General features: G+C 41.4%; 1 long non-coding RNA gene across 3 annotated transcripts in view; it reads left to right on the plus strand.

The window, feature by feature from the left end:
* The window catches only part of LOC135419611 (uncharacterized), a 103,613-nt gene extending 86,367 nt beyond the window's left edge, over positions 1–17,246 (plus strand). For all 3 annotated transcript variants that reach the window (XR_010433056.1, XR_010433057.1, XR_010433058.1), the window contains 2 exons: positions 3,156–3,302; positions 16,511–17,246. This is a non-coding gene — a long non-coding RNA (uncharacterized LOC135419611). The remainder of the gene's footprint in view (positions 1–3,155; positions 3,303–16,510) is intronic.
* The last annotated feature ends 4,993 nt before the right edge of the window (positions 17,247–22,239 follow it).

Raw genomic sequence — 22,239 nt, forward strand, 5'->3', positions numbered from 1 at the left:
AAAATATTTTGAGGAGTGACTCATAAAAGACATGGAAACTAATAACAAAAGTTCCTCCAAATACAACAGGAGCTGGCAGTCTGTTTGCAAATGGTGGGTTCAGCAAGTGACCAAGGTGTGAAAGGAGCAGTCGAGGTCAGCAAGCAGAGGCACTGTCTGGACAGCAAATGGGAAGTCCTCCAAGGTTTGAGCCCAAGGAATGGCCTCTAATTGAATTGTTAACAGAAGAGCTTTTAGAACAGATATGAATGGAATTAACAATAGCAAATCACCAGAACAGATGATATTCACTCAAATGTTCTAAATTACTCTGGTATGAAACTTTTGGGTTCAGTCAGCCCTGATCCCAGAGGAGGTAACTAATTTGACACTAATCTCAAGAAGAGTTCCAGCAGGGATTAAAAAAAACTGCAGGCGACTGAAGTCTGGCTTCTCTACCAGGAAAAACTAAAAGGAAGTTACAACAGATTTAGTGGCAGCACACGAAAATATGATATACTGCGGGTGTGTTAACACGACCTTTGTAAATTAAAGGCGTGCATTGCAAACCCTGGAGATCTTCAAAGGAATGAATAAGCATCTGGAAAAGCATGTGACACTTAATATAGTGTGCTTGGGGTTTTGAATGAATTTTGAAAGGGTCTCACCAAGGTATGAAAAAAAAAGATAGCTGTAAGTAGCCAATTTTCACACTAGAAAATTTTTATGTTCCTTATAGTGATCCCTTGGGGGCAGGAGGGGGAGGGCAGTCCTTGTAGAGTTCCTGGGGCAGGGCAACTGTGTTCTTCAACAGCCCTGCCTGGAAAAAAGAATTAGTAGGGAGGGCAGTGAATTCAGTCATGCCAAAAAATCACTGTCACAGTGATAAATAAAGCTTTTTGGTCCTTTGCAGAAGGATCTTGAGAAACTGGGCAGTACAGTGGCAGATAAAAGTCAGTGTCAATACACATAAATCTTACAGGGGAAAATAATCTTGACCATTCATGCCTCTAGGTAGCTGTTTTCTGTGTTTTTTCTGTTCAGGAAAATGCTTAATAAAGTCACTGTTTCTCATTTTCCAGAAATATCAGACAAGTACTAGAAGTCCTATAAAATACAAAGATAAATTTTTTGAGTTTTTTGGAATAATTGACAACAAAACAAAAGGCTTATGCCACTGCAGTATGTATAGGAGAGAGATGGAGATAATGATCTTCCTGTAGTGTTCCTGCATGAAGGACTGTTCACTCAATTTCAAAAAAGATGTGTTAGAAGTAGAAAAGACATTGCAAAGAACAATAAGAGTAGCTAGAAGTGTGAAATATCACTTTTTTTACGGAGAAGTGTAAACAAAGCATTGCTTTTCAGTCTAGAAAATGAGGAAGCATTTGACAGAGGCTCATAAAATCATGAGTGATATGGAAGAGGTGAATGGGAACTGATCATTTCCTCCTTCCTGTAACACAAGAACTAAGGGAGCTAAAGAAACTGAAAGAATAGTAGCACTGAATTAAAGGAGTACTTTTTAATATTTTATTGTGGAAATGATGATGGATACTGGAAACAGCAAAATGAAATAAATGTAAGATAGGATCAGCCAAAATCTTGTAGAATCCATTAATCAGAAGCTACTAAACACAATGGCCTGTGTGGGCTTAGAAGTTGCTTCAAGTCCCTAAATTGCTATGGCTGGAAACTGGAAGACTGTGACCATTCCGTGAGTGGACTGTGTCATGTGTCTGTTAAGTATCTGCTTTTGCAGTGTTGCAGGTCAACTGCTGGGCTAGATAAAGCTTGGCTTTACCTGTGCCACCATGTTTGTGTCCCTTTTCTATTAAGGTTGAACTTACTTAACTCCAAAATTTGTTTCCTGCTTTGTGGCATCCAGCAGTTCACTTGGAAATATTCCTTTTCCTTTGTCTAGGTTTGTGTGAGCTTTTGGCCCAACTGCTAGTACTCAGTTTTCCCTGCTTGATGTGCAAGTTTCTGCATCCTCAGCCTATGGATCCCTTTTCATATATGGAGATTAGCATTGTGTTTCCTTTTAAAAATCACAGTATTTCAACCAGATTCACAAAATCAATTGATTTATAAGCCCTGAGTTAACAATGCATGTAAACAGAGGACTAACTTTAAGCATATGCTTAAGTTCTGTGGATCTCAATCACATGCTTAAGTGCTTTGCCAGATAAAAATAGAAGCATGATTTAACAGTAAGCCTGACTTTCCATTGTGCTATTTTAGTTTTATGCTGATTTAACTCCATCTAACTCAGCCAGGATACAGGACTTGGTTTGGAGAAGACAGCTTTGGTCTGAAAACAAGTTATTCCAAACCCTAGAGCTGGAAGAAGTTCTCTAGGACCAAAGATTTACAAGAAAGGGTGTGATGGCAGTGTTAGGCTGCTTCTTCTGGATTCATGGTAGGAGTTTGAGTTTCATCCTGGAATTGCACAACACCCAGATACAAGTGGGTGTCTGGCCATGCTGACAAAGTTAAAAGCATCCAGATGTGAATGTCTTGGCTATGGAAACTTTTGTGCTTTAAATGTGCTAGCCCAATTTTCTGGCAAGAATATTTGGACTTCTTCCTCTGCTGAGATTTTTTTTCAGCATGATTTAAAATGTTGAGCAATGTAGTGATTTGCCTATAGTATAAACTATATATCTGCCCCTGAAAAGCTAATCATGGGCCATTTCACCTGGATTTCCCTAAAATATAAACAGATATTAGAAAAGAGAAAGAAAAAGTACTGCTCCTGTTTCGAACTGAATTGAAAAATCAAGGAACCTCAGGAGTGTTTGAGAGAGGAAGAGCAGAATTTTGTAAACATTATGCTAGAAAGATGAGATGCTGCACCCACTCCAGGTTTGATAGCAGTCCAAAGGCATGTGAATGAGTCAGGAGACTGGATTCTTTAATTTCTAATGGTGAATGCTCTTAAATCAGAGATTCAGCAGCCTGATTTTGTTTGTATTATGGTTCACCTAGCAGTTTGAAAAAGAGACATCAAACAGACTCTTCAAAGAATAATCTAGATTTGTGCTGATTGCTTTCAACTGTACGTTCATAAGTGCCCTAGAATTTGAAAGGCTACTGACTTGAAATTGTTGAGAACTCTTACAATGGTGTTATTGAATATTTATTTTTTTTTTTCTGAATTGGTTTTTTAATAGGGAAAGAAGAAGGCATGAGAAATCCCTCAAATCATTTGAAGGAAGGATTGGTTCTGCTCCAGTGAAACCTGTGGTCTGTGACCCCTGTGAGACCTTTAGTGAACATTAGGGGAAGAATTGCAGTAGAAGTTTCATTGCACTCTGCAGGTAAGGGAACTGATGGATCTTGGCAGCAAGTGGAAACACAAAGGTACCTAAAGGCTGATGTCCTATTTTGAATCTGAGTTGCTGAACTGCCTCATGTCTAAAAATTCTTGTATTTAGAAAGACTAACTGAGACAGCTTCATTTTAAACCTCACAGTCATATGACAATGATCAAAAGTTATGTCAGAAAAAAGAAGACGAATTGAACATAGAGTAATATTTGTGATGCTATACAAGTGGGTGGGTTTTTTAGTTTTTTGCCTCTAGCTCTAATGTAGCCCTCAAAGGTCAATGATGACTAAATCTTGTGTATTCCTCTAGCCTAAAAATATAAATGTGATCTTATAGAAAAATTAAAAGAATTTCTATAACTTTGAGTTGTACGAGTGGCTTACCCACTCACATTTGTACAGAAGTCTTTCAGGACTGGTAAGGTTAGTTTCCTTTTTGGGCTGGGCAAATGAAAACTAATGCCAGATTGTGTAGGAATCTCTGGATTGATATGAGTGAAACATCAAAACTCATCAATATCTGCAGATATTTGCTTGACAGTAGAAAACAACATGGCTAATGTCCTAGGGTGCTGGGATAAATATTTTTGTGAGCCCATAGAGGAAGGGAGGTAGATCACAGGATGTGTTGAGTCCAGGGGTAGGAAGAGTCACCTGCATGGAGATGTATGGAAGATTTGTCTTTCCGTTCTGACAGAAGAATGCTGAAATAGTGTATTTCACTGTGGTAATGAAGCCAGACTGGTTTTGAAATTGGTGTCTGATATCTTCTGCAAATAATATTGCAGCAGATGGCTTCATTGCTTCCCAGTCCCAATCAGAAATATGGATTGTTCTTAAAACACTGAAGGAAATGTTAGGAAAAAAGCAGTGCAGACTCTGCGTGCCAGTGTGAAATGGATGTAGAGATACAATGGATAAAAGAAGAGGTGTAGGACTTGCCTTTCCTGAATATATTACATAGTCTTCAAGGCTTATCTTGAAGTTCTGTGCACAAATAAGGGTGTGCTCTGTGTCTGAAAGTAGCTGAGGCCAGCCCGAGTCACCGAGGTAGAGCAAGTCTTGTTCACTGGAACCCCAAGTTGGGTTTTAGGAACATGGGGCTCTATTCCTTGTTTTGTTATAAAGTTCTTCCATGCCTTTCAGCAAGTTCTGCTGGTTTACGTGCAGGTACTTAGGCATAATACTATAGGGTAAAATATTTGCACATCTGAAAATATATAAGGACGTGTGCTCTCCCATTATTGCAGAGAAGCAGTTATGCCACCACTCTGGTTCTGGGACTGGGATCTCAGCCATAGAACAGTGCTCTCCTGGAAACAGCAAACAAACAGTGGGTTGGCCCCTCCTGCTGCAGCACACCCCCAAGTCCTGGTGCAAGGAACTGTTTCATGTGAACAGTTACATCTCCCAAAACGTTTACATGCATATGCACATGCTTTCTCTGGGTTTTTACCACTTGACCATAATACATGAATCCTTTTCAGGTGTGAAACCTCCCTATGCCCACGTCTGGTTTTCTATGTACCTCAGTGGGAGTGATATGGGTGCACAGGTAATGGCTTCTTTCACACTAGTTGTCCAGCTTCAATTTACTGTTCCTTTTCCCTTGTACCGGATTGCCTGCTAATGCCGATATGACCTCCTTTTCACTCCCTCTCCTTTCTCAATGTAAATTGACTTGCCACAACCTGCTACTCTCCCAAAATCACAAAGCCTCAGAAGATAATTTGTTGCTGGTGCTGATAGCATCTGCTTATTCTAATGCAGCAGCCAGTCGGCCGTGCTCGCCTGCAGAGGGGGAGAAAATGACCTTCAGTAGAATCACAAACTTAAAAATTCTGAAACAACATCTCCCTCCTGGTGATCTGAAGTCCATGTTTTCCGGGGGCAGCACTCAAAGCGGTGCAGAGCAGGTCTGCCCTCAGTGAGGCAGAAGGTAACCTACAGCTTTTTAGAGAGTAAGGAAATATGGGAATACTCACAGTAGAATTGTGGCCTGAAAAAAAGCACTGTGGACCAGATCTTTTCAGGATGCTTGGATTCCTTGTTTTCATAAGCATGAAAACTGCTTCTGCTCCTTTGTTCACAAATGTCCAATTAGAGTTCGATGCTGGTGCCCCACAGAAGGTCTGATTAGTACATTGTCACTTGGAAAATCAGATAAATAAAGAAAATAATAGAGTTTAAACTAGATAATCCATAGGAGTTCAATTGGTTGACTGGTTGTGATAGAATTGACAATAGTGGCACAAAAAGAGTCTTCTTTGTATCTTGTGAATAAACAGAAGATTAATGTTTTCTCTGGATAGTGGACTAATTTTCACTTCATTGGAACTTGGGGGTATGTTAACAATCAGGTTCTAAAGTTACATATGCAAATCACTGAGGTTTTCTAACTCCAAATCCTAGAAGTACAAAGCTGAAGAGCTCCCTAGATCTTTATTTTTGTCTCTAATAAGAAACACAGTGGAAGTTCTAGAGGCTAAATAAATCTAAGTTTAGATCAATATATTAAATAGTTTGCTATGATAATTAATAATTAAGATTCATATTAATTCAAGGAAATTCAAGGATATACAAGGAATACATATGGAATGACATACTAAAGAAATATATCATATGAAGAGGCATCTAACATTGATTTTTGGAAACTAACTTTGGTCAACATCAGTGAGATTTAAAAAAAAAGATCTATCTGCCTGATTATTATACTAATATTGATGTAAGAAGTTCCTATAAGTCTTTAACTTGCTCCCATATATATTCTTTCATAAACTTAAATGATACAGTACCAAATAAGAAATAGCAGATGGATTCCAACTGCTTCAGTTACAGGTTTCAAAGTAGCATTTGTAAATAGATTTAAAGTGTAAACACATCAAATAGCTAAGTTACTAGTGGCATCCATTTGTTACATTGAATTGCTTAATGGTGTGGCAGTGACTGTGAGAAGGGGTGAACTCCACACTGCTGATGTCAGCAGATGACAGAAAGACTAGTTCAGCATATTGGATCTGTTCTAGTTCATTCATTGGATCTCTTGATAGAATGGAAATAGCAAATAATTTTTCTCTTCAGGATGTTACAGGTAAAGGAAATTAAAAATCTGAGATCTGTGTACCAGATGGAATAGACTGAGCTGAGAAACAGGAATCTGGAAAAGGATTGAAGGTTTGAATGCATAATTGGCTGAGTGTCATCTCTCACTCTAGTGCTGTGGCCAAAGGGTCTAAAACAATCCTTGGATCCTTTCTAACGCCTACTTGATATTCCCTGTCTATATACCCAGGGATCACTTTACTGCTGTGTTTGGCATTGGTGCAACTGCTTTGGGAACACTCCATCCAGCTGTGGTACCCACAATTAAAGAAGGATGTTGAAAACCTGGCTGTCTTTCAGAGAGGAGCCACAAGAATGACTGAAGGATTGGCAAACATGCCTTACAGTGCAGTCCATCTCCTTAGTTTACCAAACAACAAGTCAAGAAAAGTTTGGTTTTCAAGTATGCTATATAAGGAATAGAAATTCAGAAACAGAAGCTTCTCTGGGCAATAGTACAGTAAGAACTGGTAGTTAGAAGTTGGACAAGTTCATACTGTATATAAGTCTTCAACATTTAACAGCGGAAACCATTCTTGGAGCAAAAGTCAGGGCTATGGTTTATTCCATCATCTGCAGTAGAGATTGGATGCTTTTCCCATCAGTTGCACTCTGGTTCATACAGGATATTCATTCAAAGCAGCCTTGTTGCTGGCATCCTTTCAGAAATCAAACCTATTAACCTATCTGACCGTGGCTGTCCTCTGGCTCTGCTAATTTATAGATCAGGGTTCTCATTCCGAGTTGTTCATGATCTAGAAACATAACATCCTTCAGATACAAATTCTGCTATCTGATCCTAAACTTCATTCTGCAGTTTCACTGTGGGATTAGATAGGAAAAGCAAGAATTTGTGGAAAAAATCGTATGAGATTTTGATTGATCCTATGAAAAGCTTAGGGACTGGATGGTAATTTTAGAACCATTTCTCCATGTTTATAGTTCCCATATCAGCACACAGCCATTGGCAGGGGACAGGACAGGAGGTTTTGAATGAACAATTAGAGTCAGGCTCCTTTTCTCAAAGGCTCGAAGTCATAGTCTGGCAGAAGGATCCACCAACATTTGTGAAATGGACAAGGAAGAGGAGGGAAGAGAAGAACCATCTCTCTGGTAGGTGCCAGGTCCTACCCCTGGTGTTCCCTCTAACAAAGCCTGACCTTGCAGTTCTGACTACCACTCAGTCTGTGTGGTGCCCTGTGGCCTTGGCCACTATTCTGCCTACCTCTCTAAAGAGAGATTTTTTTTCTTGGGCAGCAAAAAACCATATTTGCAATGGCACAGCGAGAAATTCTACCTTTCTGCTTCCCACACTATGGCCTGTGTCAAAGAAGCCTGCCTGAAATCTTCCTCTTGAAAACAGAAATGGGCATGGCACATTTCGGTGTTCACTGAATTGAGATTGAATCCAAATATTCTTTGAATGCTATCAAACCTCAAGTCTGGAGGATGTCTGAGCCTTGGATCTGGGTTCTTGACATTTTAGAAATACTACTTTCTAGCCTACTTCTCTAGGAGCACTCAAACCCCTTCAAATCAAACCAGATCTGTGGCTTTTCCCACTTCACTTCTGGCTGCTTTGATTTCTGAGCCTTGAGCTTACCAAGTAGAGGCCACTTTGCTTCCTTCTACAGGAAAGTATTGTCACTAGGATGATCTAAAACAAGGAAATTTTGCTGAAGCCTTGATCTGAAATGTTTTATTTCAAGGGGTTTTTGCTTACTTTCATGTCTATATGCTTTCTCCATAAACACCTTTGTAAGACACAGACTCTGCTATGATTGAAACTGACTCTCTACTCTTAGTTTTCACCACCTTTTAAAGTCCAAATCCAGGAGCTTTGCAGTGCAGTAAGGAAATGTTTTTTACCAACCTAAGGTGCGTATGAATGTGGTAGATAGAGATGTAGTTCATCTGAAGGTATTTACTATCTTGACTGTGAAGTGATATGAATATTTTAGTTATCAGCAGTTTATAGGCATTCAAAATAGGTTGTGTGATGATTACATTTGATATATTTGTGGGGCAACGGTAGAAATATCATTAATAATACCTTTTAAGATATATCCTGTTTTTTAAAGAAGTGACTTTAGTTTGGATCAGTTGGAGACCTCTGGAACAACTTAAAGATAAAACTGGAAAGATATTTTCCCTTCTTCAATATACTGTCAATATTGGGTCTCCTTAGTCAAGCAAAAGGTTACTGTTGAAAATAACTTTGTGAAGATACAATCAAAGCAAAAGTAATACTGAAATACATCATGTTAATTCTTACAAGACAGCATTCTTTCTGGAGCTATTCTGAAGGGCATTTCAGCAGGAACAAGAAGATTAGGTGATGAAGAATAAAAAAAATTGTTTCTGTTTTCTTGACATTACAAGGTTTGTTTTTTTTGTAAAATAAATATATTGACTGATGAAGGTCCTGATTTTATAAATGTCACAATAAAGTGATGTGTTAACTTGAGATTTCCAGATTTTCCAAAACCCAATACCTTTCATACTTGTATTTCTCTAGATTTCCTGAAAAAAACAGATGAATGAGACTACATGTGTTCTCTGGGATAATGTGTCTGTCAGGACCCCATATTCTCCCTCAAAAGAGGCCCTGCATGGCAGATGTTACCTCTTCACCCAAAGTCTCTTTGCATGTGAGCCTTCCAGCTCTAAGCTATTATGTTTGTGTTCAGAGAGAAAAGGGTGAATCATCGTCTTAATTAAGGTCAGTGTGTGATACCTCTGTTATTCTTCCAGCTATTCTCAGCTGGTGAATAAAGAGTTAAAAATAGGATATAGACTGTCCTCTTCTGTACTTTTTACTGATAGCCCAGTTTACAGAAATGTTCTATAAACATTCTCAGTGATAGTGTGTTTTGATTAACATTCACATATCTATCCAGACTTTTTTCTTTTAAAGGCTAAGTTGAATGCAGACTGCAAAATCAATTGAATTGTGTTTGTCCAGTTCATCATTGGGAAGTTAGACCTTCGGTCATACTGGAATTTTTTTCATCCTAATTCTGAGTTGATCAATCTTCATATTTTTAGTAGATTTGTGTTTCAAGCACATCAGTAGAAATAAATCAAATCCATTTCTCGGACTCCAACTAGAACAGCAGTTGAAAGTCAGGGTCAGGAACTTAAAAGAGAGAGGAAAGAGGGAACTGGGTTCCACATCAGTGCAGCATTTTCTCCTGATAACTTGTATGAGTTTCATTGCAGGCCCCAAGGGAAAGAATTTTCTACTTGGCCTACAGGAGGGGAGTGTTCAAGTGTTGGGAGAGGCAGGGTGAGAAAGCAGCTATGTTGCTTAGGTAGTTGTTCTTAGAAAAGCTTCACTGGCAAACTAGCACAATAATTTTGCAAAAGAAAAAAAGTCTTGCCCAAGAAGGGGAATTTTGCTGACAAGGTGTTAAGAGAAGAAATATCTGCTTTTATTTCATTCTGTTCTCTAAAGGGATTTAGCATTTTGCTGTGTAGCTCTTTCGTACCAAACTAACTTTCAAAGTAAATCCAGTTCCTCTGCCAGCACACTTTTTAAAGGTGCAACACAGCTCTATTTTCAGAATTTCATCTTGTTTGAAATATGTTGAATTTGTTGGGTTTTTTCTGGCTTAAAGTGAGAGGCTGGGCTTTGGGATCTGTAAAAATAGTGCTAACATGGTTGACTCCTGTAGGAGGACAGAAGTTTCTAACATCATGTTGTGTGTGGCTTCCTCCAGGATCAGAAGAGAGAATTCAGGCTTCTTAATGCTGCTTGGAGGCTGATCTCTACCCTCCTTCCTCCATGCCAGAGCCACAGTCAGTGGACAACACTGGGCACCACATAGTCTTCCTTCTAGTGCTCCAACTGGATCACTGGCATCAGCTTTTTGAGGTATATTATGGCAGTGCTAAAAAATAGTGTTATAGGATTACCAGAGTGCTTGGATTCAGCTTGTTGGTGTGGCCTTTTAGTAGGTTTGGAATGGGAACAGAAAATGGTTTTAATCCATATTTATCCTGGATTCTCTTTCACCCTTCAGAGGCTGTCCTGCAGATGTATCTTTTTCACAAAGCGGGGAGAAAGAGTGAAGGAGAAGGGTGTTTTTTTGTATTTAACTTGTATCAGCATTGAAGCACTTACAGTTAGTCTCTCATCAAGGTACACTAAATAGGGACGCCTCACAAGTCAATATAAGGGCTGTTTTTTATGACCTGAATGCAAAACCTGCATTAGTTTCAACCTGCTTCTGGTAACATGTGTCTAATGCTAAATTATGTCTTTCATGTGGTTTGTGTATTATGCACTAACCTCAGATTGCTTTCATGTGTTCAACTTTCAGGAGTTCAAGAGTTTTGCAGGAAGAGCAGCAAAATGTGTTTTTGTCAATCTCTTTAGTTTTTGGGCCAAGCTGGGTTTCTAATGGGCGGTTGGAACAGCAGTGACTGCCTGGAACAGCAGGCGTAAGCAGCCTGCGTGGGGCAGGCATGTGTGAGTGCATGAGCATGGGAGGGGACTACCAGGGATCCTGTTTGAGAAGAACTGTAATGGCACAGGTCGAAGGCTAGAACAACCCAGTGACAAGCAGACCAGGATGGATTGGGAAGGAACACTACAGAGTCCTTATTTTCTTCAGCAGCTGTGTTTCTAGAGATTTAGATCTGAGGATAGACCTCTCAATGGTTCATGCTGAGCAACGCTGTGTCACAATAGGGGACTGCAATGACAGCTCTAGAGCTGCTGGGCTCACTTCTTTCTGTCTGAGCCTGATTTTTAACCTAACACTAGTTTTGGATTCCTTGGGAAATGTTTGGGATGAGTGACCTCCCCCCTCCCCTGGCTGGTTATAGGGTTAGTACCAGCACAGCAATACTCATGGAAGCTTTTAGTCATGGAGACTTTGTGCTTGTTGTGGAGTGTGGATTTCCTAATCTCCTGCCTTTAAAGCCAAGTATCCACAGTCCCTGATTCTACCTGGGCCCATAGTGGTCTTCCAGAAACTACCCATGAGAAAGGTGAAGTGAGCAGTTACAGGGTGTTGTATTAGTGCACATGGGGAGGCAAGAGAAAGGAGACTGTGCTGTGGTGGGGCAGTGCAGGGGGTTACAGCAAGGCTGGGGAGAGGAGCAGAGATGCACCAGCATGCTGGAGCTGTGTGCTAGGAATGCTTCTCCCAGACTGCCCCTGTCCAAGGGCTGTCACTTGCTATGGATGCCATAGTGTGGGCTGGTAGTCAGTGTCTTCTTTATGGGCTGTCTCCCTTTTCCTCTGCACAAAACAGGCGTCCAAGGAGCAAGGCAGCAGGAATCCCCAAACGTCCCCACTTGCAGCACCTGCTTTGCTCCTCCACGCCACAAGCCCTCCCTGGAGGAAGAGGTGGGACAGCTCCTTCTGTCTCTTCCTGAGTGGGATGATCTCAACATGAGTCACTTGCAGCAGAATATGGACCCTGTTTCTTTGGAAACAGCACCCAACTAGCAGCTGCACAGCTCAGCACAGCTCTGACGCAGCTTCTGGAACAGGGCAGGGCACCTTCTGAACCGAAGCATCCAAGGGCAAGGCTTGAGCATGCTCTAATTTTGTAAATGGTCTTGGCTGACAATGGGATGTGATGACCAGAAGAGGGTGGAGATACTGTGGATCCATTTCCCTTGTTCTTGGTGTCCTCAAACTGTTGGCTTCTGAGCCTACAGGGAAAGCCACAGGAGCAGGGAGCTCTCTACCAGAGATATTAGCTGTAACACAAAGGGAGATCTTGCTTCATTGATCACTTAATGATCTTGCCTTGTGTCTCAGTAGAGTTTCTCAGTGGCTGAGGGTTATTCCTGAAATGTTCATATCAGTCCCAGCCATTTTGCTGTGGGAAGCTGCCTTGCTCCTGCTTGAGTTCTTAATTTTAAATGTATCTCATGAGATTCTCAAACATCTCCTAGACCACCACCTTCTGTTCCTTGCAGAGTGGTCCACCCTTCCCTTGAGTTGTTGGAAAACACTGCCCCAAAGCCATTTGCTTGGGCTGAGTGACATGCTGGGCAGTTAATGAACCAGCACAGCTGTGTCGAAGCATCCCAGCAATGAATACAGGCTAAAATAGAAGCCACAAGCAGGAAGCATGCAAACCCTTCTTGTGCCAGAGATGAAATCCAGGGAATGCTGGGCCGGATTGCTGGCTTTTCACGCCTCTCACTAAATAAATCCTAGTCTGCAGTCCACCCATCAGCTCCGTCCGAGTTGATGGCTTCTTAAAAGCTTTATGGAGGCATTTCCATTGGGGCACCTTCCAGTAACAACAGAAACCCTCATGCATCACCTTGAAGGTAGACTTATGTAATTAGGCTGGTTTTTTGGAAAGTTGGTTTGGTACAGGCAGATGGCTCATCACAGAGTTTAAATGGCCAGCTTGCCCAGTTTTTAACCTCAGAAAGATTCTGTTACAGTTAATCCTTTCCTGATGGTCCCTGCACCCTGTTCCAAGTAACTTAAATGATACAGCTTAAGTCTATTTAAAAGGAGGGGTGGAGTACTTGTTCTACTTATTCCAGCAAGGGAACAAACCCAGGACAGTCAAAAGGTTTTGACTAAGATTGGATGATACTCTAAATATGAAGATATTTGGTTTGTTTAATGATCCAAATGTGGCGAATGGAGGAAAGTTGTGTAGTTTTAATCAACATTTTTGCAATGTAGAAGTAGCAGTTACTATGTAGCCAGTTCTCATAATTTTATCCTGCATTTTGCAGTGGTGTTATTTCAAAAAAATGTTATTATCTAAGAAATTCAGTTCTCATAAAGAACAACCAATCAAACAAAAAAACCCAAACAACCCAGTGTTTCTAGCCTTTATTCTTATGTGGAATATGACCCCAAAGTAAAACAAACATACCTCACCAAACCTTATGGTTCCTGAGTCAACCCCTGTACACTCATATTCCGTTCTGCATTTGACTTTTTTGTTGCTGGCATTTCTGCTGTTATAAGTCAAGGGATGCCTTGAAGCAACGATTTGATCTTCCTTGCCTGGGCTTGCCCCACAAAAGCCTATTGGTAATAAATATTTCCCCAAGTGACTGAGGTGTAAGTAATGGCATTCTTTGCCCAAAGATCACCCCCAAAAAATCACTTTCTGTTCTCTTTTGGAAAGAGCTGTTGGGAAGAAAGGTGCAAATGATTCTTTCCTCTGCTCTTAATGTCAGATACAGTTCACCTGGACACCAAGAACCAGATAGACCTAGCAGGATCCAAGCAATCTCTAGTTCCTGATGTCTAACCTGTTTTTCTGGTGAAGCCCATGTCTGAGACTGTGTTTAAACCACCTCTCGTCCCCCTCCTATAAGGAAGTATATGGTGCCTTTCCCTCTTTTGACCTGGCAGCCCAGGCCAGCTGTGCACAGATATGCATCATCCCAGCTGCAGCAAGTCCAAGCTCACTCTTTCTAAGCAAGGACTGATGCCTTGGGCCTGAGCCAGGCCAGCAGCCACCAATACAGAGAGCTGTGAAGGGCATCAGATCCTGTACTTAAGGCCTCCATGGCTTGGATTCCTGATTTCACCAGCACCATAGCTCCAGCACTGAACTGGAGAGGCTTCCATGGAGACAATACTGCAGGGTAAGCCCAGGCACTCCCTCCTTCACTGCCCATGGAAGGTGAGCGTCACTGATAATCCTATGAGGAAAGAATGAGTCTTCTTTTCTAGGACTCCTTTTTTCTTCCTTCTTTTGTTTGCAAATATAAGTAGTAGAGTGTGGGAGGACTTGGAAATGCACTGCTTCATCTGTATTTTTAACTAAGTGCTTTGTATTTTAGGCTTCCCTGTAAAATATGATAGATTTCTTCAATAATAATTACAGTGAGAAAAAAAAGCTTTATCCAAGTTGCATAAGACTAGCTTTATCCAGGCATGTGGTTTTATAAGAGCTTAAATGTGATTATCTAGGAAAGACCACAAGCTTTTGTTTAGTGATAAGAAGGGTCAAAAGAAATTAAAGGAAACCCAAACCATAAACCCCTCTCTGAACGGTATTTTGTTCCACCACAGTACACTAGTGATTCTCACTGGAATCAGTGTGTGGTTCTCTTATCTTGTGGTCGGAAGATAGACAGTCCCTGGGGAAAGCAGTAAACTGCCTGAGTCTTTGAGTCAAGGGATGGAAAACAAGGAGTGTGATTTTCAGAATCTCTGTCCATAATCCATCCTTAAATGTTCCCATAGCTCTGTGCAGTTTGAATTCCCTTAATTGCATGATGGCTTTACAGTTTAACATTTCAGATATAATTACCTCTATTATCGAAAACAAAGAAGACACGTGCCAGTCTGAAAGAGTAAAGACATAGCCTCGAGGAAAGGGATTAGTTCATCTTGTCTTTTCCCCTCGCATGCACATGCAGATATTTCTGTGCAAGTCCCTGTATACCTACTTGTCAGTGCATTCCTTGTCCCTTGACTTCAGGGCTGCTCTTTCTTCATGCCTCTGGGAAGGTTCCCAGTGGCTGAAAATTCCTTTGATTGATTAAGTTCATAGTCATCATAATAGGCTCAGGTACCAAAAGGGGTCCAGGTGTTTGAACTTTGATATATGTGGCAAGACTAAAATAAGCTGTTTAACAGTGCTTCCCATGATCCAGACAACTGGGAACCTACTGGGCATTAGACAAGAGCACCAGGGCGCTCGGTGAAATCACTGTACCTGGTTCATAGAGCGTAGAGTTCTTCACATGAATGCTGACTGTGTGAGACACTAAATCTCATTCATTAAATCCTCTCTTTGGAGTCCTTTTTGCATTTAGGACAGGCAACTTGTCTGCAGGATCTTCCAGACCTCACTTGTTCTCTCACTGGAAATATCTTCAGAGTTACTACTGCAACCTGGCTGTTCAAGGAATTGACTACAAAGAGACGTAAGACTGGACTCCAAATTTCTGTTTGCATTTAGACATCCTTATGAAAACTATTCACTGGCTATTATTTAATCCCAAACTATTTCTGTCCACTCCCATATATAAACATGATGATTGATGCCCTTTGCTATGGGTGGACATCACTAGGATTGGACCATTAGTAGTGAAAAATAATTTTTAAAAAAAAAGTAAAAGAGACTATGGTGTCTTGGAATGTGTTAGATACAGATTTGAGGCTTTCTTAACTCCTTTTAAGTTGAGCAGTGCTGGTACAACTGAGCGATATTGAGACAAAGGGCAGTGAGGTGTGTTTGCATGTCTGTGTATACGTGTATGTAGACACATAGTCAGCTTTGGAGAATGACACTGGAGAATTAGATCCATTATAGCAGGGTGGTGGCATTTCTCATATCAGCCTCATTCATCTCTCTGTGCCCTGTGCCAGGAACAAAAGGTTGTGATGATGTTCAGTGTCACACAAGCAGCTACCTGATGGTCCTGTTGTGTACACACTGTGGATGTTGCCCTGGAGACCATGCAACAGCAAGGGCAGTGTGCCTGTGTTCATCCAGATGCTGAGAGTTGCTTGGAGAAGCCCATCCATCAGGCTGGTTAATTGAGAGCACCAGCCCTCTGTGCTGTGTGGCTCCTTGCTGTCTCTGCAGAGCTCCAAGAGGGGAACAGCAGTTACCAAAACACACCAAGAGCAGAGGAGAGCTGCGGTTTGGGCACTGGTTTTTGCAAGCAACCACATGTGGCTGTGCAAGACATCCAGGAGTGAGGTCACTAAATCCCCATAGGAATCTAGACTTCTTTTGCCTCTTTGTAGCCCCCTGCCCTGCTTACCAAGGTGGTATCAGAGGGCTGCCTTGGTACAGCATGTGGTTCTCCAATGGGGATTCATCCCACTGAATGTGAACATGGCAACGCCTACACCTAAGCTGTCTAGACACCCCTTCTAACAAGTAAGAGGTGTGCCTAGGGCCTGAGTCACTTTAACCTGACAGCCTAAACAAGCCTGGCTAATCTCCCCTAAAAATATGCCTGTTTTTTTCCACCAGCTATGACATGAGCCCAAAGTGCTCAGGCTGGATGGAGATACCTGCACTATAAAGGCAAACTGAATCCCTCTCCCTGTTTTTGTGTTGGCTGTGGTCATGTAAGCATCAACAGATGAGAAAGCTGATTTGTTCTGTACTTGTCTCCATGTCTTACAGGTCTTCTGCTTGAGAAAGGAACAGCCAGCTATCAAGGCAGTGCCCCACTTTGAATTTTTGTATCTCCTTCTTTGTCTTATGAACTATACACCTGGAGATGTGTCTCAATGGTCAGTGCAACCAGCTGGGCACAGTGCTGAGCAAAGGCTGTATCTCCTCTGTCTAGGATGTCAGACCCTACTAAGAGCTACCATCAGTTACACACAAAGTCCCCAAATATCTTGGTGTCTCCATAATACAATGTATTGAGCTGGGGGTAAGTTGGGTCCCTTAACAAAGAAAAGCCCACAGAACCAGGCTTCACAGAGGGGAATTTTTAAGTGACTTTTAAGTGTGTGGCCAGGGGCCTGCTAGATGTTCTCCAGCTCTGTTCTGCTTCCAGATCCTGGTGATAGACACGGCATTCAGTAGAAGCTCTACCAGCCAGTCCATCAGAGCAGGGCATGGATGCAAGAATTCAAGGATGAGGAGCTGGCTTTAGACAGTATGTTTGCACCCATCTGAAACCTGTCCACTGTCTGAGATATTAAGTCATTTTCTGAGCTTCTCATTATTGCTTTGTGCTCTTTCTCTATTGTGTTTGTATAAAGCATAAGCCTTTGGGGTAGAACTTTTCTGCCTTTGACACTCCCAACTCATTCTTGCAAACATATATTTGTTGTTGTTGTTGTTGTTGTTGTTGAGTAACCAGTAATAAATAATGTTTTGGTCAAGACTCTTGCAATGTGTAGCTGAACCTCAAAGTGTCTCTGAGTTGTCTGTACGATGAGTACCAGTGCTCCTGATTTAGGATTGAGTGAAGCATGGTGAAGGCATCTTAGGATATCTTTGAGTGAGACCAAAAAACCCAAAAATTTGTGCTGTATTGTATTGAGGGGGATTTAACATTCCCTACCAGAAATCCTGAGCACATGGATGTAGACAAATAATAAAGTTCTAAACAGACTAAAAGAAAATTCCTCAATCATACAGAAAATGTGCAGGAAAGGGAATTTTTATCTTGTGCCTCTTGTTTCAGGTTAGAGTTCAACAAGCATCTTCCTTCTAGAGACAAAGTGTTTCTGTAAGTGGCAGAACAAAAATATTGTAGAAAAAAAAATCCAGACCTTGAGTTTTAAAAATACTGTCTCCTTTCAAAGTAAGATTTATATGCAAGAAGACAGTCTCTCTTACAGAGTTTTTCCTGTCACTTGGAGTCCACTTGCTGGAAACAAGCACACAGTTTAAAAAGATATTGGAAGAGCAGCTTGGACACAGAGAAAGGAATGACCTGGAATCTTAAAAAACAGACAAGCTTTTCAGTAGCTTGGAGCTTGGAACAAGAAGCCAGAAGTTATGTAACACAGTAAAGTTTGGGGCATTCCTGCTACTAAAAAATAACCATTCTTGGCTTCTCACATTAGTATTAGGGATTATGTTAACTGTTTTGTGGGGAAGCTGGATGAAATCTGCAGCTGTGGTGGTGAGTTTTCTTGAATGTGTAAAGCATTGGGATGAGTGAGTGGTTAGGTTATTTGAGGGCTGGTGTTCCTGAGCCCTCTTTGTCTGGGATCCAGACAAGCCTTCCTGTTGAGAAACACTGGCCTATTTCTTCAGTGCAAGACAAACAACAGACCAGGTCCTGCACTAGCAGGACAGTGGAAGTAGTGAACTTTTTCCATTTAATTCTACATTTAATTTTCCATTTAATTCTGGAGTTATTTAAGCAGAGATAGCACAGCTCCTTTCTTGCTCTCCCTTTCATTCCTTTGTTATATTAAGACAGTTTTGGTTTTTGCAAAAGTCTAAGAGGTGATGCGGGGGCTTCTTGCAAGGAAAGAGTTTGATATTTCTCTTACACTGTAGCTCCTGAGGATTAAGAATGTCCTGGTCAGAGCTGAGGATGCCCATATACACCTCCAAGGTGGAAACCATGGGTACCACCAGCTTTATTCAAGGACACAACTTCATCTTCAGGGTGAGTGGAAAGTATGTGGGAATACTTAATAGCATTTCCTAAAACAAAACAAAACAAAACAAAGACCTAAAAAAATTGCCCTGCCCTTCCCCCCCACCTCAAAAAAACCCCCAAAAAACAAAGCAACAACTCAAAAACCCCAACCAAAAACCAACCAAACAACAAAACAAATAGAGGCATATGTGCTTCATTTAAAACAAACAAGCCCAGATTAAAAAAAACCCAGTATATCTTTTTGAAACAGAACAGAGCAAGGACTGGTTTGTTATGCAATGTGGCACCCCAGCAATGCACGGCAATGACTTCGCTGTTTTGGTGAGCTGGTGAGGCCTCAGTTGTGCTCCAAGGAGCACTTTGCTGTGTCCTTTAGGAAGCACTGCTTAGGAAATAGGGAAAGGGATGCAGAAGATGTTTTGTGACACCTTTGAAACTGGCAATTTATGGCTGTAAGTTGTGCTGCTTTTTGCAACTTTGTCCAAGTCATCATGGGGCTGCTTAAGAAACCCCAAAATCCCATAATGCCACCTACTACAATGGCTCTCCCTCTGTTCCGCCACAGATGTGCTGCACAGGAGCAAAACCAGATGGAGACTGCCTTCAGTAGCTTTTGGTTTTATTCATTCTTTTGGGTTTTCTTCTTTATGGTATTTGAATGGGATTGTCTTTTCATCTCCTGTCCCTTTTATACCCTTGTGACAGTTTAAAGGGGTCCAAAATCTGTCTATATAAGGGCATGTGTGTGCATAGAGCCCATCTATTCTACTGATGACTATATAGGCTATTACATATACGTTTATTAATTGTATCACATGTCTAGTTTTCTCTGTGTGAAAAGTATAGAGGTACTTATCAACAGATATAAATGCCTACTAAAATGCTATGATGTGGTAGAAGAGCTCTTAGCAGGAGATGTGTGGGAAGTACTCTTTGTTATGGCTTTGCTAACCTTAACTAGCCCAACTGTGATGATCCCAAGCTGAAGAAACCTTTGTACCACACAGTATTTTCCAGTTAATTATATATATTTGTACATCTGGGTGTGTGTGTGTGTACAAGTGAGATCATCCATTCCTGTGAGACTTTTTTATCCTATCCAGAACATTTTTCCTCTAACTAGCTCCTTTCCAGGAGCTCAACAACAACAATAGGGCCAAGAGCCTTCCCTCTCATCTGGTGTCTGCAGTCCAGTGTGTGCTCTGGGGTGTGGACTCTGGGCACTCCAGTGGTGTCAACTCCAAAGACTGATCCAGCTTGAGTCTGCTGCATTTCCAAGCTCAGATAACATGGGAAGTTTTCAGGCCAGCCTGGCTGCTGGCTGGGCTCTTGACAGAACTGGGAAATGGGAACCAGGAAAACAAATATTTTTCTTTTCTTTGTATGTATTTGAATATGAGGGGAAAATATCAAAGAAAAACTCTAGGTTTTGAGCCATCTGGCATCCCTTAGTGAATGGTGTGCAATCAAGGGGCTAGATCACCTTTAATGCTAAATCACCTTTAATTCCAACAGTTTTGTTCTATGGTTGTGTTTGAAGAATTCAATTTTAGTGCTTGCTTAGAAGTTTTGGAGTCGGTTTGGTTGATTTTTATAGAGATGGGTTGGTTTGAGTAGGGTTTTTGTATTTGAAAATGGCACTATTATTTTTTCCTTCCCGTATTTTCTTGGATCAGAAGGTTCACTGAGATGCCAAACTATGGCTGGCTACAGCTTCAGTACATCTTGTAATAATGCAGGCCATGACATGCCAGAGTGATGGAGCGTGGTATGTACAGTGCAGGAAAGATGTGACAGATTAACACTGCTGATAATGTTCACCACTCCGGATCTTCTACTAAAATCCCCTTCTTCCAGGTAGTTTAACTCTTGAGACACTGATACAGTGAGTACCTAACAACCATAGGAGAGGTGGACAGTCAGAGTATTTTGTGCTCCATCAGAACAATATTTCTTAATTGTAGAGCTGGGCAACAGTAGAAATGTGAGTCACTCTTTACTAGTAATGGAACCATAATTTCTGTTCAATTTCTGTGTAATTTCAGGCAATGTGCTGGCTGGGATCTGCATCCTGCCCCTGCTTCCACGAGGAGTATGAGGAATGCTGAGCAGCGCCCACCACAACATGCTGCTATTCGACAGCTCCAAGATACATCCCTATGCTCTTGGTCAGAAAGGGCATTCATAGTATTCCCACTCTTCCTATTTCCCACCTTGCACACCTAGAAAACACAAAGTTGTACAACGCCTGCAAAATTTACAGAGCATAGGCCAGGCCTTGCAAAGGTACTTTAGTTCTGTCTTGGTTTTGGGGATATAAACAGGTTATATTTATGGTTTGGCTTTGGGTAAGGTGGTCATGAACCAGTGAGAGTCCTACAGCCCTGATCTACAAGCTAGCCCACAAGGGAAGGAGGCAAGCCTGGATTATGGGATTGTTAGTTCTCAACCTGAAAGAAGAGGGTTGTTCAGGATGAAGAGGTGTTACTGCTGAGTATAATGCACCCTTCCACAGGAAGCTGCACTCTCATCTGATGAAGTCTCAACCTTGTGAGGAGGCAGTGAAAGGTGATTGCCATATTCACCAGGCTCGTGGCTTCCTTTGTAGTCTCTTTCTCTTACTTCCCAAATGTGTATAACAACTATCCTGATGGAAGGAGAGACTGTAGAGATGGTCTGAACGTCAGGATCACTGACCTGCCCTGGAGGACTGGTCTGGAGGACTCAAGATCTTTCTCCCACTCACCTGAGCAGTAGCAGGACTCTCTTAGTGAAGCTCCATTCACATTTTTACAATAGCAGTTTCCAAAATCTGGAGAGGAAATACACTTACAGCTCTCCCCTCATTAAAATAACTAGCAGGAGGGAAGAACAAAAGAAAAGTCCTGCAATGATCATTACTGAGTAGAAAAGAAAAATCTCCACATTCCAGGATGCCATGGATTTGAGTTAGAAAGACAGTGATTTTCCACTTAGCGTTGGACAGACTCAGACCAGGCTCTTGGATGAATCCTTGATTTGGGATAGGAGCCCCGTTGTTCTGGTTTTAAATAATATTTCAGGAACACAGTCCACAAGTTTCACAAGTCAGAAGTGAAACTTGATGAACTTTGCTTGGCAGAATCCAAAGATGAAAAAGGGAGGACAGATCACCAGAAGCAGATCACCTGAATTCAGATAGTTGTGTTTTTCCGGAAGAGAAAGGAGAGAGGGATACCCTTGTTAGTTCATCATTTTTCCCTACCTCATCAGTAGGGCCATGGGTATAAGGAAACTAGAGCACTGTTTGTTATTTGTAAGCATTTATTAATGTATGTATTTGTTCTTATCATGAAACAGAATCTCCACATTAGGTTCCAGCCCTTTCTGTTTACCTTCTTGATCATCAAATTGTGTCCATTTCTATGGCATTGGCTGCTACATGTAGTCCATCCATCCTTCCACCTATGCTGGAGAGCAAAGTTACTAAAAGATCAGTTATTCCACAGATTTACTGCACCTTGTCTGTTCTGCTGTACCCAGCCACAGGCATGCCCTCAGCCACCAGCCTTCAAAAGGCAGCCTGTGCCATGTTCAGCAAGGACTTGGCTTCCTCCACTGGTCCCAGGACAAGAGCAGGCAAAAGGGAAGTTACCTTATTGTAAGTGGTGTGCTCTAAAATTACACCCTAGCTCACCTTGCGGTAACTTGCTCATGTAGTCATGGCCTTAAGGCTTTTCCTTAGTATCCATGGCCACAACATCTAAGCATTTTATGGTACAGCATACACTAAACATTA

Source organism: Pseudopipra pipra, chromosome 10, assembly GCF_036250125.1.
Source record: "Pseudopipra pipra isolate bDixPip1 chromosome 10, bDixPip1.hap1, whole genome shotgun sequence".
Taxonomy (NCBI): Eukaryota; Metazoa; Chordata; class Aves; order Passeriformes; family Pipridae; genus Pseudopipra; species Pseudopipra pipra.